The 13792-nt window shown below is 40.2% G+C and overlaps 1 pseudogene; it reads right to left on the reverse strand.

Annotated features, from left to right (window-relative positions):
* Window positions 1-1979: 1979 nt before the first annotated feature.
* On the reverse strand, window positions 1980-2895 carry LOC127451009 (sterile alpha motif domain-containing protein 9-like; annotated as a pseudogene).
* Window positions 2896-13792: the final 10897 nt, after the last annotated feature.

Raw genomic sequence — 13792 nt, forward strand, 5'->3', positions numbered from 1 at the left:
ATTACTTTTAGGGCTAAGGGATAGAATTACATTAAAGTAATATTTTATGTTATATAATTTATGAAACCCAGTCAACACCACCAATAATATTGCATTATGCAATAGGAATAATGTATACTGTATTTCTGTCCTAAATTCTTCACTATCTCACATTATGTTAAGGCTCTCCAATAAAACCTACAAGCCCTGATTTTGCATAAAGGAAAACATTTGAAATATGTTTTTTTATCTATAATATAGAGTAATTGAGCAGGCAAGCAAGTGTCTCCTCCTGCTTGTCATTTACATTGTGTGTATGAGCCAAGAACATTTGCCATTGCATTAATAAAATTAAAGTGAAACTATACAAATCCTTGCTTGTATTTTTGTGGGAGTTTGGCACGAACCTCCATAGACGATACGCCCACCAGAGCACTTTAAAGCGGTTTATCTTAACGTGCTGCTCTGCTCTGAATGAGGCTGGTCCGTTCATTTTAGGTGCTCAAATATTACAACAAGAACAGAATATGAGACACAAAAACACGTCATGTAATCATGGTATATCTATATTTGCTTAAAATTCCCATATGTGGACAGTAAATTGTGACTGGAAAATTATATAATACAGCTATGTATGGCAAGAAACGAGGTACTTATGTCATAAAATGCAAAGCGGACAGGTACCTCTTCGCTTTCACACCGCACAAATCAATCGAACCACAAAAGGACCCACAAAGGAACTGTATGTGGTCTGAGTATGGTTCGCTTTTGGGTCCTTTTAGGGGGGTCTGAGACCACTTGGGTTGTTCACATATACATGTTATACTGCTCTGAGAGCACTTGGAGTGCTCAAATGAACTAGGTGTGAAAATGCCCTTAAATAGCCTTTGTGACTTACCAGCAGAGGACGGGCTTTCCCAGCTGAGTCTGGTTCCTCCCATGGTTTTTATCTCTCCACTAACAAAACATTTTCTGGAGTTGTTTTCCCCCCTCTCTTATTGGGGGTATTAGGGCTATACATTAAGGCTCTATTCTGTAAAGCTGCTTTAAAACAGTGTGTATGGTGAATAGTGCTATACAAATAAAGTCGACTAGATATAAAGGGAAGAGCAGGAGGCAAAGTGATGATAAGAAATTAGTTTATTGAATAATCTTAGTTGCTTCTTTGTCAGAGCTCTGACTTCATCTGATCAGAATCAAATTAAACAAGTGCTATTATAACAAACAATAGGAATGTTTATTTTCTGCCTCTTATAAGTGTTTTATGACCTTAAAGACCTTGTAAATGTGATACAGTTATACTTTCTAGCAGTTACATCATAGAGTTCTGCCTTGCACAAATTAGTGATGCATTATAATTAAAAATGTATATAGAGAGTACAGTATGTGATAAATGAGGTTTTGAATATATAAACATATGAGTAAAAAAATCACAATACCCAATATTAATGAAGTACAACACAGGTGCATGTCTACTCTAAACACCTGAATCAAATGAATACTTCTTGGGATGCTTTAAACTTGCACTTTGAAACCCGTTTTCAAAAGTTTGCGTTTTCAGGCCCCAAAATGCCGATGTCGTGTAAACGAACAGCCAGAACGCATAAGGAGTTTTCCGTTTTTAGTTGAAAATGTTGTCGTGTAAACGGCCCCTTAGACATTATAGATATTACAGTTTTATTTTCTGTTAATGCCTGATCTTCTGTAAAGCTGCTTTAAAATGATGTGTGTTGTGAAAGGCGCTATACAAATAAAAATTACTTTTTTTATAATTATATTTATTTATCACACATATACAGTGAAATTCTTTTTTTCCCACATATCCCAGCTAAGCTGGGTTCAGAGTGCAGGGTCAGCCATGATACAGCACCCCTGGAGCAGATAGGGTCAAGGGCCTGGGTCAAGGGCCCAATGGTGGCATCTTGGTGATGCTGGGGCTTGAACCCCCAACCTTCTGATCAGTAACTAGAGCCTTAACCACTGAACCACCACTGCCCCTAAACTTGACTTGACTTGACTTGAAATCAAGATACAAGATAACAATTAAAAACACTGATGTAAGACAAGATAATAACATAATAACATGTTCATAATGGAGGCACACCAAAATAATATAATTCATAAAAAAATGAAGAGCAACTACAGAATATTTGTATGTGACCTCTTATCTCGGTCCTTTGACTTTTGTGTCATTTATTAGAGAATACTGTATAGTTGAATAGAGTTTTCTTTATTTTGTCATAGCAGTCAGATTTGTTACATCAGACATGTGAATTACCTTCCAACTCAAAGTCTATGGCAAGTGCAACTGGACCATTCATTGAAAATCCAATAAAAAATGTCACTCTTGTGCCCTGTTCATTATGTAACTGGCTTTTGAACATTGGATAAACCTTAACCTTCACATTTGCAACTAATGTGTCTGCCAAGATTGTTGCGTATTTCACCAGAACCTCTGTAAAGCATATCTCTGCCTTTCTCTTGCTCCCAAGTTTTTTCATCATCCTATTGAGCTGAGATCATCTGCTGTGGATTCAAGCAACTGTTAATACCCCTCTGTGAATTCAAGCCACTGTATCCTGTCCCATTCCCCAGGTAAAAACGTACAGCTTCCCTCTTTTCACTAGACACATGTTTTAGCTTTAGCGAGTATGACGCCCTCATTTTTGACACAAAACTTGGTAATTCAGGGTCAGCCACTTGCCATAACAATAAAACAGCAATGTAGTGCAATGGCAGGTTGTCACTGAAGGATGCGGTGCATTGGATTATACTACGGAGTAATTCATAAAGGTTATTGTAGGGCATGATGTACCAAGATGCAGGGTTGATGTTGGCGAGAATTACATTGCCGTAGATAAAGTAGACAGTGTCCATAAGGCATCTGTCCTCTTCTTTACATTTACATGTATTAATTTGGCAGATGCTTTTATCCAAAGTGACTTACAAAAGGGGAACACATAAGCAAATCTTCTTAAGGAGACAGTGGTACAAAAAGTGCCATATTACAAAGTTTCACTAGTATCAGAATAGCATTCAAAACAGATTAAAGTGCAACAAGGAAATATATATATATATTTTTTTTAGTGATTGGTTAAGTGCTCATGGAAAAGATGTGTTTTTAGCTGTTTTCTGAAGAAAGAAAGTGAGTCAGCTTCACGGATGGAGTTGGGAAGGTCATTCCACTAAAGTAGTATGATGAAGCCGAAAGTCCGGGAAAGTGTTTTGGTGCCTCTTTGTGTTGGTACAACAAGGCAACGTTCCTTAGCCAACCGCAGGCTTCTAGTGGGTGCGTAGCTCTGCAGAAATGATTTTAGGTATGCTGGAGCAGACCCAGTGACTGTTTTGTATGCCAGCATCAGAGCCTTAAACTTGATACGTGCATCAACTGGCAGCCAGTGAAGAGAGACAAGGAGCAGTGTAACGTGCTCTCTTTGGCTGATTAAAGACCAGATGTGCTGCTGCATTCTGGATCATTTGCAGGGGTCTAATTGCGCATGCAGGGAGGCCTGCAATGAGAGCATTACAGTAGTCCAGTCTAGTTATGACAAGTGACTGAACAAGAAGTTGTGTGGCATGTTCAGAGAGGAAGGGTCTTATCTTCCTGATACTGTAGAGTGTAAATCTACATGATCTTGCGGTCTTTGAGATGTGGTCTGTGAAATTTAGTTGGTTATCGATGGTTACCCCTAGATTTCTGACTATTTTGGAAGGTGTTACTGTAGTTGCACCCAGCTGCACGGTAATGTTGTGTTCAGCAGCAGGGTTAGCTGGAAAGACAAGGAGTTCGGTCTTGGCTGGGTTAAGTTGCAGGTGGTGTTCCTTCATCCAGGCCGAGATGTCCGCCAGGCAGGCAGAGATTTGAGCAGTCACTGTGGTGTCGTTGGGCTGGAAAGACAAGTAGAGTTGCGTGTCATCAGAGTAGCAGTGGTAAGAGAAACCATGTGCCTGAATAATGGGTCCCAGTGATGTTGTGTATATAGAGAAGAGAAGTGGCCCAAGCACTGAGCCCTGAGGTACCCCAGTAAGTAGCTGATGTGACTTGGACACCTAACCTCTCCAGGCTACCTTGAAGGACCTACCTGAGAGATAGGAATTAAACCAGTCAAGCACACTTCTTGTGATGCCCAGCGAAGAGCGGGTTGTGAGAAAGATCTGATGGTTGACTGTGTCGAAGGCTGCAGAAAGGTCCAGTAAAATCAGGACGGATGATCTGGATTCAGCTTTCGCCTGTCTCAGCGACACAGTGACAGACAGCAGGGCAGTCTCGGTGGAGTGTCCACTTTTGAAGCCTGACTGATTGTCATCCAGCAGCTTGTTCTGCGAGAGATAGGCAGAGATTTGATTGAAAACTGCCCTTTCAAGTGTTTTTGCCATGAATGGGATGAGAGGGACTGGTCTGTAGTATTCAATTTGTGTGGGTTAAGTGCGGGTTTCTTCAGCAGCGGGGTTACTCGAGCCTGCTTAAATGTAGTGGGAAAAGTGCCTGTAAGTAGAGATGTGTTAATTATGTGAGTGAGTGCAGATAAGATGGACGGAGAGATGGCCTGGAGAAGGTGAAAAGGAATGGTGTCAAGGGAACAGGTGGTGGGGTGGTTGGAGAGGAGGATTTTAGAGACCTCAGTATCAGTCAGAGAAGAGAACATAGAGACAGAGGAGTTGCATACAGGAGACGGGTGTTTGACAGGGTGAGGTGCTGAGAATGTATTGCTGATGGTTGTAACCTTATTAGTAAAAAATTTGGACATCTGCTGTCAGTGATATGTCAAGCGGTGGAGGGGAGGACAGAGAAGTGTGTTGAATGTTCTAAACAAGCTGTGAGTGTCTGCGGTGCTGTTGATCTTGTTCTGGTAGTAGGACATTTTTGCAGATTTAACGTTATCTGAAAAAGTTGCAAGCAGAGACTGATACTTACCTAGATCTGCTGGATCTTTAGATTTCTACCATCTCCTCTCAGCTGCCCTGAGGTCAGTCCAGTGTTCACGAAGGATGTCAGAGAGCCAGGGGCTGGGTGGTGTAGTACGTGCTGGCCTTGAGGAGAGAGGACAGATGTTGTTTAGACAGGTTGTTAAAGTAGAGCTTAGTGTGTCTGTGGCAGTGTTTACATCAAGGGTGGAAAATAAATATTGTGTGGGAAGAGAGGTAGAGACAGCAGTGGAAAGGTGAGAGGGTGAAAGAGAATGTAGATTACGGCAAAAGGAAACCAAACATGGAGTCTGTTTTAATGTAGATAGGAGAGTCATTTTGAATTGAACAAAGTGAGACATGTAAAGGAGTAACAAGAATATTTGAGTTGGTACAGTTACGTGTAAAATTTAGGTCCAGCTGGTTGCCCGACTGTGAGTTGCTGTGGTACTTAGTCTTTCCAAGTCAAATGAGGCCAGAAGAACATTCAGTTCAGTGGCCTGGGGCTTGTCTTGGTGTATGTTGAAATCACCAAGCACCACAAGTGGCTTACCATCCTCTGGGAAGGAGGACAGCAGGACATCCAACCCCTCAAGAAAGTTTGCCACTTGACCTGGAGGGCGATAAATGCCAACAATATGTATTTTTGTTGGTTGCATTTTAGTGATAGCATGGAATTCAAAAGTTGTATTGTTATATAGAGAAGAGTGTGGTGAAAAAGTCCAGTTGTTATGAATGAGCAAACTTGTTCCCCCACCCCTACCGATGTGTTGAGGGGTGTGAGAGAAGGAGAAGTTGTTGGAGAGAGCAGCAGGTGTTGCTGTATCCTCTGGACCTATCCATGTTTCTGTCAGTGCCAGGATGCTGATGGTGGACTGTGTGGCAAAGGCTGGAATGAAGTCAGCTTTGTTCACAGCTGATTGGCAGTTCCAGAGTCCCACTGAGAAAGAGAGTGAAGCAGGTGCTGAAGTGCAAAGTGGCCGTAGGTTGTGTGGGTTTCGTTTTGTCTTGCATCTTTGGAATCAAACAGAATGAAGTTGTACTGCTGGATGATCTCATCAAGAGTCGATGCAGAGTCTTTCTCATAGAGATATTTTAGAAACCTAGTATAGGAATCAGCCTGGCTCCTCTCTAAACATTGCCGCATCTTCTCAAGTTTAAGCACAGTGTTCAAGTGCTGATTTCTGACCAGATCACCACTCCAATTCATTTAGCAAAAGAGCTCAGTATACTGTAGAAAGCACGTTTGAACCTTAGGCTGTATTGTTTCTTTAGGTTTGTCTTTTGAGGTGAAAAAGTGTTCTAAATTGACAAAAAAATTGTCAAGAAAATCAAAATGCTGCCTCATTGCGTGTTTTAGTGTAAGTAGATAGCTCATATTTTCACAAAATACATCATAATATGGCTTGAGTGCAGGTGCCTTTAAAGCCAAAGTTTGAAAGTTAATTTTACCCAAGAGGACTTGACCATGGCAATTGTTCTCATCTGCATGAAACAGTGGTGTCTTTTTCAGGATTTCTATGACTTTAACTGCAACTTGAAGTTCAATGAGAAAACCAGCAGTGTTATAGGTTTTATAATCATTCTTTCTTTTCAATCGAGCCATAGCCTCTTAGTCTGCAGTTTGTTGTGTTTCCTTGCAAGCTTTTGTTGCAGACTTGACTAATTTAAGATACATCTGGAGAATTTAAGATACATCTGGCTTTATGGGATCATCTTTATCTCTGCGAAAGGCACACTCGAGCTCTCGCATATGTATCTGTTATGTGTCACATATATACAAGTTGTTCTCTGAAAGGGCTTTTGCCTTTTTTGCATAGGCATTGGCCATGGTAAACTCCTGCTTTTTTATGTAATGGTAACTGGCAAGGAGCTGGAATAATATTGCATGTTTTCTGTTGCACTTTGCTGCATTTTTTAAAACAGTCTCCTCCATACCTGGGGTCTCCTTCATTATATCTTGGATAAGAGGCAAAAAAAGGGAGTCCTCAACATCAGCTGAATCATGCCTCTTCAACAACATGCTGTGAACATCTTGCATTAATTTTCATTTCCCCAGAGTGTATTTATAAAAAAGGTCTATTGTGAGCAGGAGGTTAGTGATTTCTGCCTTTGTCACTCCATAAGTAGTAAAAAGTTGAGCATTTTTGTGTTGAAAGTTGAACCCCTTCATGATATTTTCCACAACATGCTGAATATACTTAGATGAAAAGTTTGTTATCGGAATCATAAACCCATAAAATGTTTTCGTGTTTGTGTTTGTCTTCTTCAACTCCTTTAGCTTTTCTCTAAACAGTTCCTGTTCCTTCTCAGATAAATTGCTTCCAAAGAAAACAACATCGTCAGTTCCTTCCATCTGTTCACGGGATTCAACTCTCATGCAGTTGACAAGAATGACTTGTGGACAAAAAATGTTTTGTTTCTGACATTCCTCCTCAATTTGCAGTTGGAGTTTTTTACATCACAAAGGTCTTCAAAATCATCGATCATCAGCAAAACAGGAAGTTTTGGTTGCTCATTTGTCTCATAGGTTAGCAGCTGCACCACCTGTTGGGCCACATCAGTGAAATTGTCAGATTTATCCTTCAGCACTGCACAACAAAATTTATCCTTGAGTGTCCAGAGAACAAGCATGGCTAGGGAAGTGCCACCACATCCTGGAAGATGGGAGATGTTGAGGCACACACAAGCTCTCTTCAGTTTGCGTGTGTCTGGAATAATGGTATTAATAATGTAGTCAAACTTGTCTCGTTTGATGAATGGCATTGACCCTGGCTGTTCTGAGAAGTAGAAGTTCCACCAAGACACCTTCCCTCCCTTGTAAAATCTCTCCTCGTGTTGTTGTTTGTCCTCATTTCCTCCATCACACTGGTTTACACAGAGAACACTCAGCATCCCTAAGGTGTCCTCTGCCTTCTTTAATAACACAACCTTACTGCCACCACCGCAAGACAGAAAGTGGAACCAGGGGGGAGGCTTCAGTAAGAAAGCAGGGTCTGGAGGCCTGGGAGGAGGGTCCAGGTAGGGGGCCGGGTCCGGCGGCCCGGGAGGAGGGTCCAGGTAGGGGGTGGGGTCCGGCAGCCTGGGAGGAGGTTCGAGGAAGGGTGTCAGTCTGGATGGCAGCTGCTGATGAGTTAGGTGGGACATTGATGGCCTCTAGGGAAGCTGCAGCAGGTTTGGACCCCTCCTGGCAAGCTGCAGCAGATACTCACACAGAAACCCATCTCCTACTCCTCCCACTCCTGCGGACAGTGTGGAGAGCTGCTGTAGTCTCAGCCACCTCCTGGCAGTCAGCCATGAGCTTCTCTGCCTCCTGGCAGTCGGCAGCAGGTTTGGCCACCTCTTGACAGACAGTAGTGGGCCCCTCCCTTCAGGCGGACAGCAGCGGGCCCCTCTACCTCCTGGCGGTCAGCAGCGGGCCCTTCCACCCCCTGGCGGTCAGCAGCGGGCTCCTCCTGGCGGCCAGCAGCATGCTCACCCTCCTCCTGGCAGCCAGATGCAGGGAAAGAGATGGACACTTACATGGGCTGGGAGGTGGGACTACCAAAGATGGGTTCCAACTGCCCATGTAGGAACCTTTTCTCCATGATCTCGCACACCTGGTCCACCTCCGCCCAGAAAGTCCAACTCCTTAAATCTCCCAGTCTAAGGGCTCATCCAGTCCAGCCAGAAAAACCACTGGACCGCATTGAGGAGTGCCTCAACATAAATCCCAAAAGGGCGGTTGCCCTGGCGACAATTTTTCAACCTGCAGTCTATGGTCAGGTTCTGGGAGAACGGTTCCTGCCGAATTGGAGTAGGAGTCAATAAAATGCCCATGCCTTTGCCGAGTCCTCGCTTTGGCCAGTTAGTTCTGTCACATGTGGGGGTTAAAGATGCCAGGCTTTATTAATAAAAAACAAAACAAACAGAAACTACCCCACACAATAAACATTACCTAAGTGACAGAATCCTGACAGTGGCAGCGCATACAGTATGGTAAAAAGTTGTGAAATTTGGCACACTGATTGGAGAGGGTCTGAACATTCCTGATGCCAATTTTGGAGCCTCTTCCACAAAACATCTAGCACCATCAACAGTTCAAAATGTAATACTAATACATATAATTTTTTTTCAGTAATTTCAAAATTATATTACTTTTTTTTTCTCATCCTACAGCTTTCAGCACATTTTTCCCAAATGTGGGTCTATAGATCTTAAGATTGTCTATAATCCAGGTCAAAAGTTATGAAAAGCATGTAACACATCAATTACTTTGATAATGAGGACAACAAACAAGAAGTGAGACCGTATTTTCATTTGCTTTGACTATTGACCTGAAACTTAATAAGTGTATTTTCAACAGCTGTTTCAATGTGCAGGACTAGTTTGTTGACAGCACCACACACTGGCCACAAATGCATTAATCATTTGCAGATTCTGCAGAATAGAATGATTAATAATTTGTCCATGTCTGCCATACCCCTGCCTCTGTAACTACTCCCCCTACAGTGTTTTCATAGCAAGCCTAACAAAAGTCACTATTTAGACTGGACTGTCTAGGCCAAGAATTTTCAAACTGGGGTGTTAGGGGGTCCGTGAACATTTTCAGAGAAAGAAAAAAAAGTGTAACATATTTTGACATTGTTTTATGTCGTTACCTTTTCATTCTGGAATTATGAGATTATTCGTAATTATTTTATTCTATTGAAAGTCATAATAACAAATAAAAACAGTTCAAAATAAAAATAAATCTGCATTTAATTTAATATATTATAATATACTCTTATTTGTAAGAAATATTCTCTGCAAAACATGCTTTAAAAACTTTATTGTGAAAAGCATTACACAAATAAATTTGAAGGGAACTGAAAAGGTTTATAATTCAATACTCCAATAGAAGAAACATGAACAAAAGTAAATCTTTTACATATAATATTTTAATAATTTCCTTTGGCTTTAGTAAAATCACTACAGAAAAGCTAATGATTTAATTTTGCATATAATAAATACTTATAATATAATTTTTACTATTTTTCTCACACTGGGTCCCTAGCATCACAAACTTTGAAAACCCATGGTCTAGGCTATGCAACTGACAAATGAACAAACTTGGCTGGAATCGACCTCTGTCCCACTCTTGTATGTAACTGTACCTTGCTTCCACTAGAGGACAGCAGAAATGCAGTAAATTATAGACATGAATCAAATACAGTTGAAGTAAATGGAGTATGTGTGAATACAGTTGGAGTATGTGTGAATCCATTGAAACACAGAGGTAATCACACACAAACTGACTAATAAATAAATAACTCAACAAAGTATGTTTGTACTGCCAAGAACACTTAACCTCAACAGCAGTTAACAAACGTTCAGACAAAATTGCTCTTCAGAAGTTGAGGATGAAAAGAAGTATTAGGATATATGCTGTAACGAATCTCTAATGATAGATCACATGCCTCAGGGCTGGGATGTGTCTTCAACAGACAGACATCTGCTTTTAATTCACACTCATGTCCTTATATAACCACACACACATCCACACCCACATGCTTTGTCTCAAATGTTTCTATTTGGATAATATAGCTCAGATTATTTTTGTATAAATAAGTGTATGCAGTGGTTGATTTATATTTTATTATTATTATTGTTATAAAACAGTAGCATATTTATGTACTAATTTCATGTACTAATTTACTGTACATTTGCATGTGGCCAGTAGCGGCTCTAGGGCAGGTCTTGCCGGTGCTATAGCCCTGTCAGAAATTTGCATAGCACAGCTCCCCCAAGAATTTTCTAAAGATGTAAATTTTTTTAATCAGGGGTGCAGGCCTTATGGGAAGAATTGCAAAGAAAAAGCCACTTTTGAAACAGAAAAACAAAAAGAAAAGAAACACAGACATTGGACAACAGATAATTGGAAAAGAGTGTTATGGATCTTAACCCCATTGAGCGTTTGTGGGTTCAGCTAGACTGTAAGGTGCGTGAGAAGTGCCCGACAAGACAGTCACATCTATGGCAAGTGCTACAGGAAGTGTGGGGTGAAATGTCACCTGAGTATCTGGACAAACTGACAGCTAGAATAACAAGGATCTGCAAAGCTGTCATTGCTGCACGTGGAGGATTTTTTGATGAGAACTCTTTGAAGTAGTTCAATAATTTCTGATTTCTTTTTTTTTTTTAAATTGTAATAGTAATTTTTCAAGTTATTAATGTCCTGACTATACACTGTGATCAGTTGAATGCCACTTTGGTGAATAAAAGTACCAATTTCTTTCCATAAGACCAAAATCTGTACATTATTCCAAACTTCTGGCCGCCTATGTAAGTATAAAACAAACTCTATGGTCTTGATTATATTAGTTTGGGGGGAGGAGACAGTTACTGTAGGTTATGTCCTCAGGTAAAGGCACGCGTAAGCGATCATTTGAAGTTGATCATCAACATCAATAACAATAGAAACAATATGAAGCAAAGACCAGCCAGATGACTGGATATGTGCAGTTCTAACAAGTGTAGGATTTGTAGCACACATTGTATCTCTGGTAGGTGAACGAAATTTTTGTTAATTACTTGAAAGTTTGCTAGGAAAAGTCTAGCTCGCTAGTTAAGTCAGAGTATTTCTTTATGGGCTCTAAAAGTGACTTTATGCATTCATGATACAATTTAGTTATTTTATTAGCACCCCCTCTGCCAGGGGCGGACTGGCCATCGGAAGAACTGGGACTTTTCCAGGTGGGCCGGCCGCGAAACGGGGCCAGAAGGGGCCATGATAAGCTGAAATAGGCTGCCGCGTAATGCAGAACGAGCCACAAAACGGCGCCACGATATGCCGAAGGGGGCAGCGATATGCAGAAAAGGACAGCGACTTTTGGGCCAGTTTCTATGTAAAATCCCTGGCCGATTTCTCCTCCCAGTCCGCCCCTGCCCTCTGCACCTCCAACAAAAAAATCCAGACGCTGCCACTGCAAGTGGCATAGCTATGCGGTCCAGTTAAACCCTTAAGCCTTTATTTTGAACATGGAAGGAAGACTTTTGTTTGTAGTAGAGTTGACAAAGGCCTTTTACTGCAGTGAAATGCTCTTATCCACTCTTCTGTTAACAAAAACCCAGTGTTATGGGTTACTTTGTAGTAACTTTTAGCAGCCAAGCATATTTAGAACTACGAAAATGTATAATTAGCGAATCTAGAGCGCTGTCAATATAATGCGCTCAGCACTCACTCTATATATACACACATACAGTATACTGAAATATTTGTACCAAAATGAGCCAGGCACACACACACTCAATGGCAACCATATTCATGGATAACATTTTATGTATCCTAAATGCACACACTGAAATATGATTTTATTTATTATTTATTTATTGCATGATTAGGCAAAATTACAGCTTAATCGGAAATGACGGCCAATAGTAAAGTGATATTTCCATTGATGTTTTCTTCAAACATCACATGTCTCATTTTATCTCAAGCGTGCTCTTCTTGTCTATTTGGATAACAAGTATACAACATTTTTTTTAAACTTTATTAGGGGTTAAATAGTTTGGTGTGCTGGAAATGACGCCACAACTGTGGGACAATCGTAATTTTTGAAAAATCAATAGAAATCATTTTCACACAATAAACTTTGAAAGTGTTTTTGTTTATTTCACTCTTTGTTTAAATGATCATATTTGTAAACATGTAATCACTTGTATTTTTATAATGTATTTTCATAGTTTAATATTAAAAGTCTGTGTCTGGGACAAGAATAAAACAACAAAATCTATACATAAAAGACATTTGAAAAGTACCAAAAATAAATGATGATGTCACAAAAATTTTCCAATTCAAATTTTAATGAGACCTTCATGTAACAAAAAGAAAAAACGTTTTAAAAATCGGTTCGATTTAATAAAAATCAACCCCTGGGACATGAAAGAACCTGAAGTTGAAGAAACACCTATATACATTTAATTCTAAAAGTGCAAAAGTTTTCTGTTGTTTTATTAAATAGAGTTAATTATAATGACCACAACACAAACTCTAACAGTAGAAGAAGTGTACTGTATGATATGTCCTCATTTAATATATACAGATATTTTTTAGATATTAAAAACCTTTTGAAAAATCGTAGTCTATCTATTCACCACATCACAGTGGACTTCTCCCTCTTAACGATTATGTCAATAAAAGAGTGTAAAGTCAAGAGTCTTTATGGTTCGGTCATGACACACACACACACACACACACACACACACACACACACACTCACTCACTCACTCACTCACACACGTACACATTTCACCCACTGACGCCTAACAGACTTGTCTAAATGTTTTTATTTAATTAGTCACAAACATGACATAGCTGCATCATGCTAACTATGATTTCTGATGAGTTTGATTATGTTTGATTGTGTTCAGCGCCCTGGGGGAAAAGTTTCATGTGGCGTTGTGTTTAGTGTCAGTAGGTGAAAAGCAGTCTGAGTGTGTGTGAATGATGACTGTGCAGATATTTCGTGGACGTTTCTCACGTATGTGGTAAAACAAACTCAAGGTCACTGTAACAGAACTGCTGCAGGAGTTTTATCTACTATAGAAAACAAACGTTTGTAACTTACTGTATATCACTGTGTTTTTGGTGAAATAGACAGAATTTTAGCATCAAGTTACTGTTTGTTTTTATCATGTACTGGAACGATTGAGCAACCCATTTCAGTTTACTCTGAGAGTTTAAACGGGTCACATCAAACCGCCAATCTAATCTCATAGAATGAACGTTAAAAATCTTGTCTGATTACGCCATAATTTCACCCGGTTTTGGTGCCCCCTGCTGGACGTTTGACTGGGAAACGGCAGCCAAAAGTGTAATGAAGCATGTAATTTCGTAAATGCACTTAAATGTCGCCTTGGTCATGTAATGTTCATGAAATCAGGCTGC

Source organism: Myxocyprinus asiaticus, chromosome 13 (assembly GCF_019703515.2).
Source record: "Myxocyprinus asiaticus isolate MX2 ecotype Aquarium Trade chromosome 13, UBuf_Myxa_2, whole genome shotgun sequence".
Lineage (NCBI taxonomy): Eukaryota > Metazoa > Chordata > Actinopteri > Cypriniformes > Catostomidae > Myxocyprinus > Myxocyprinus asiaticus.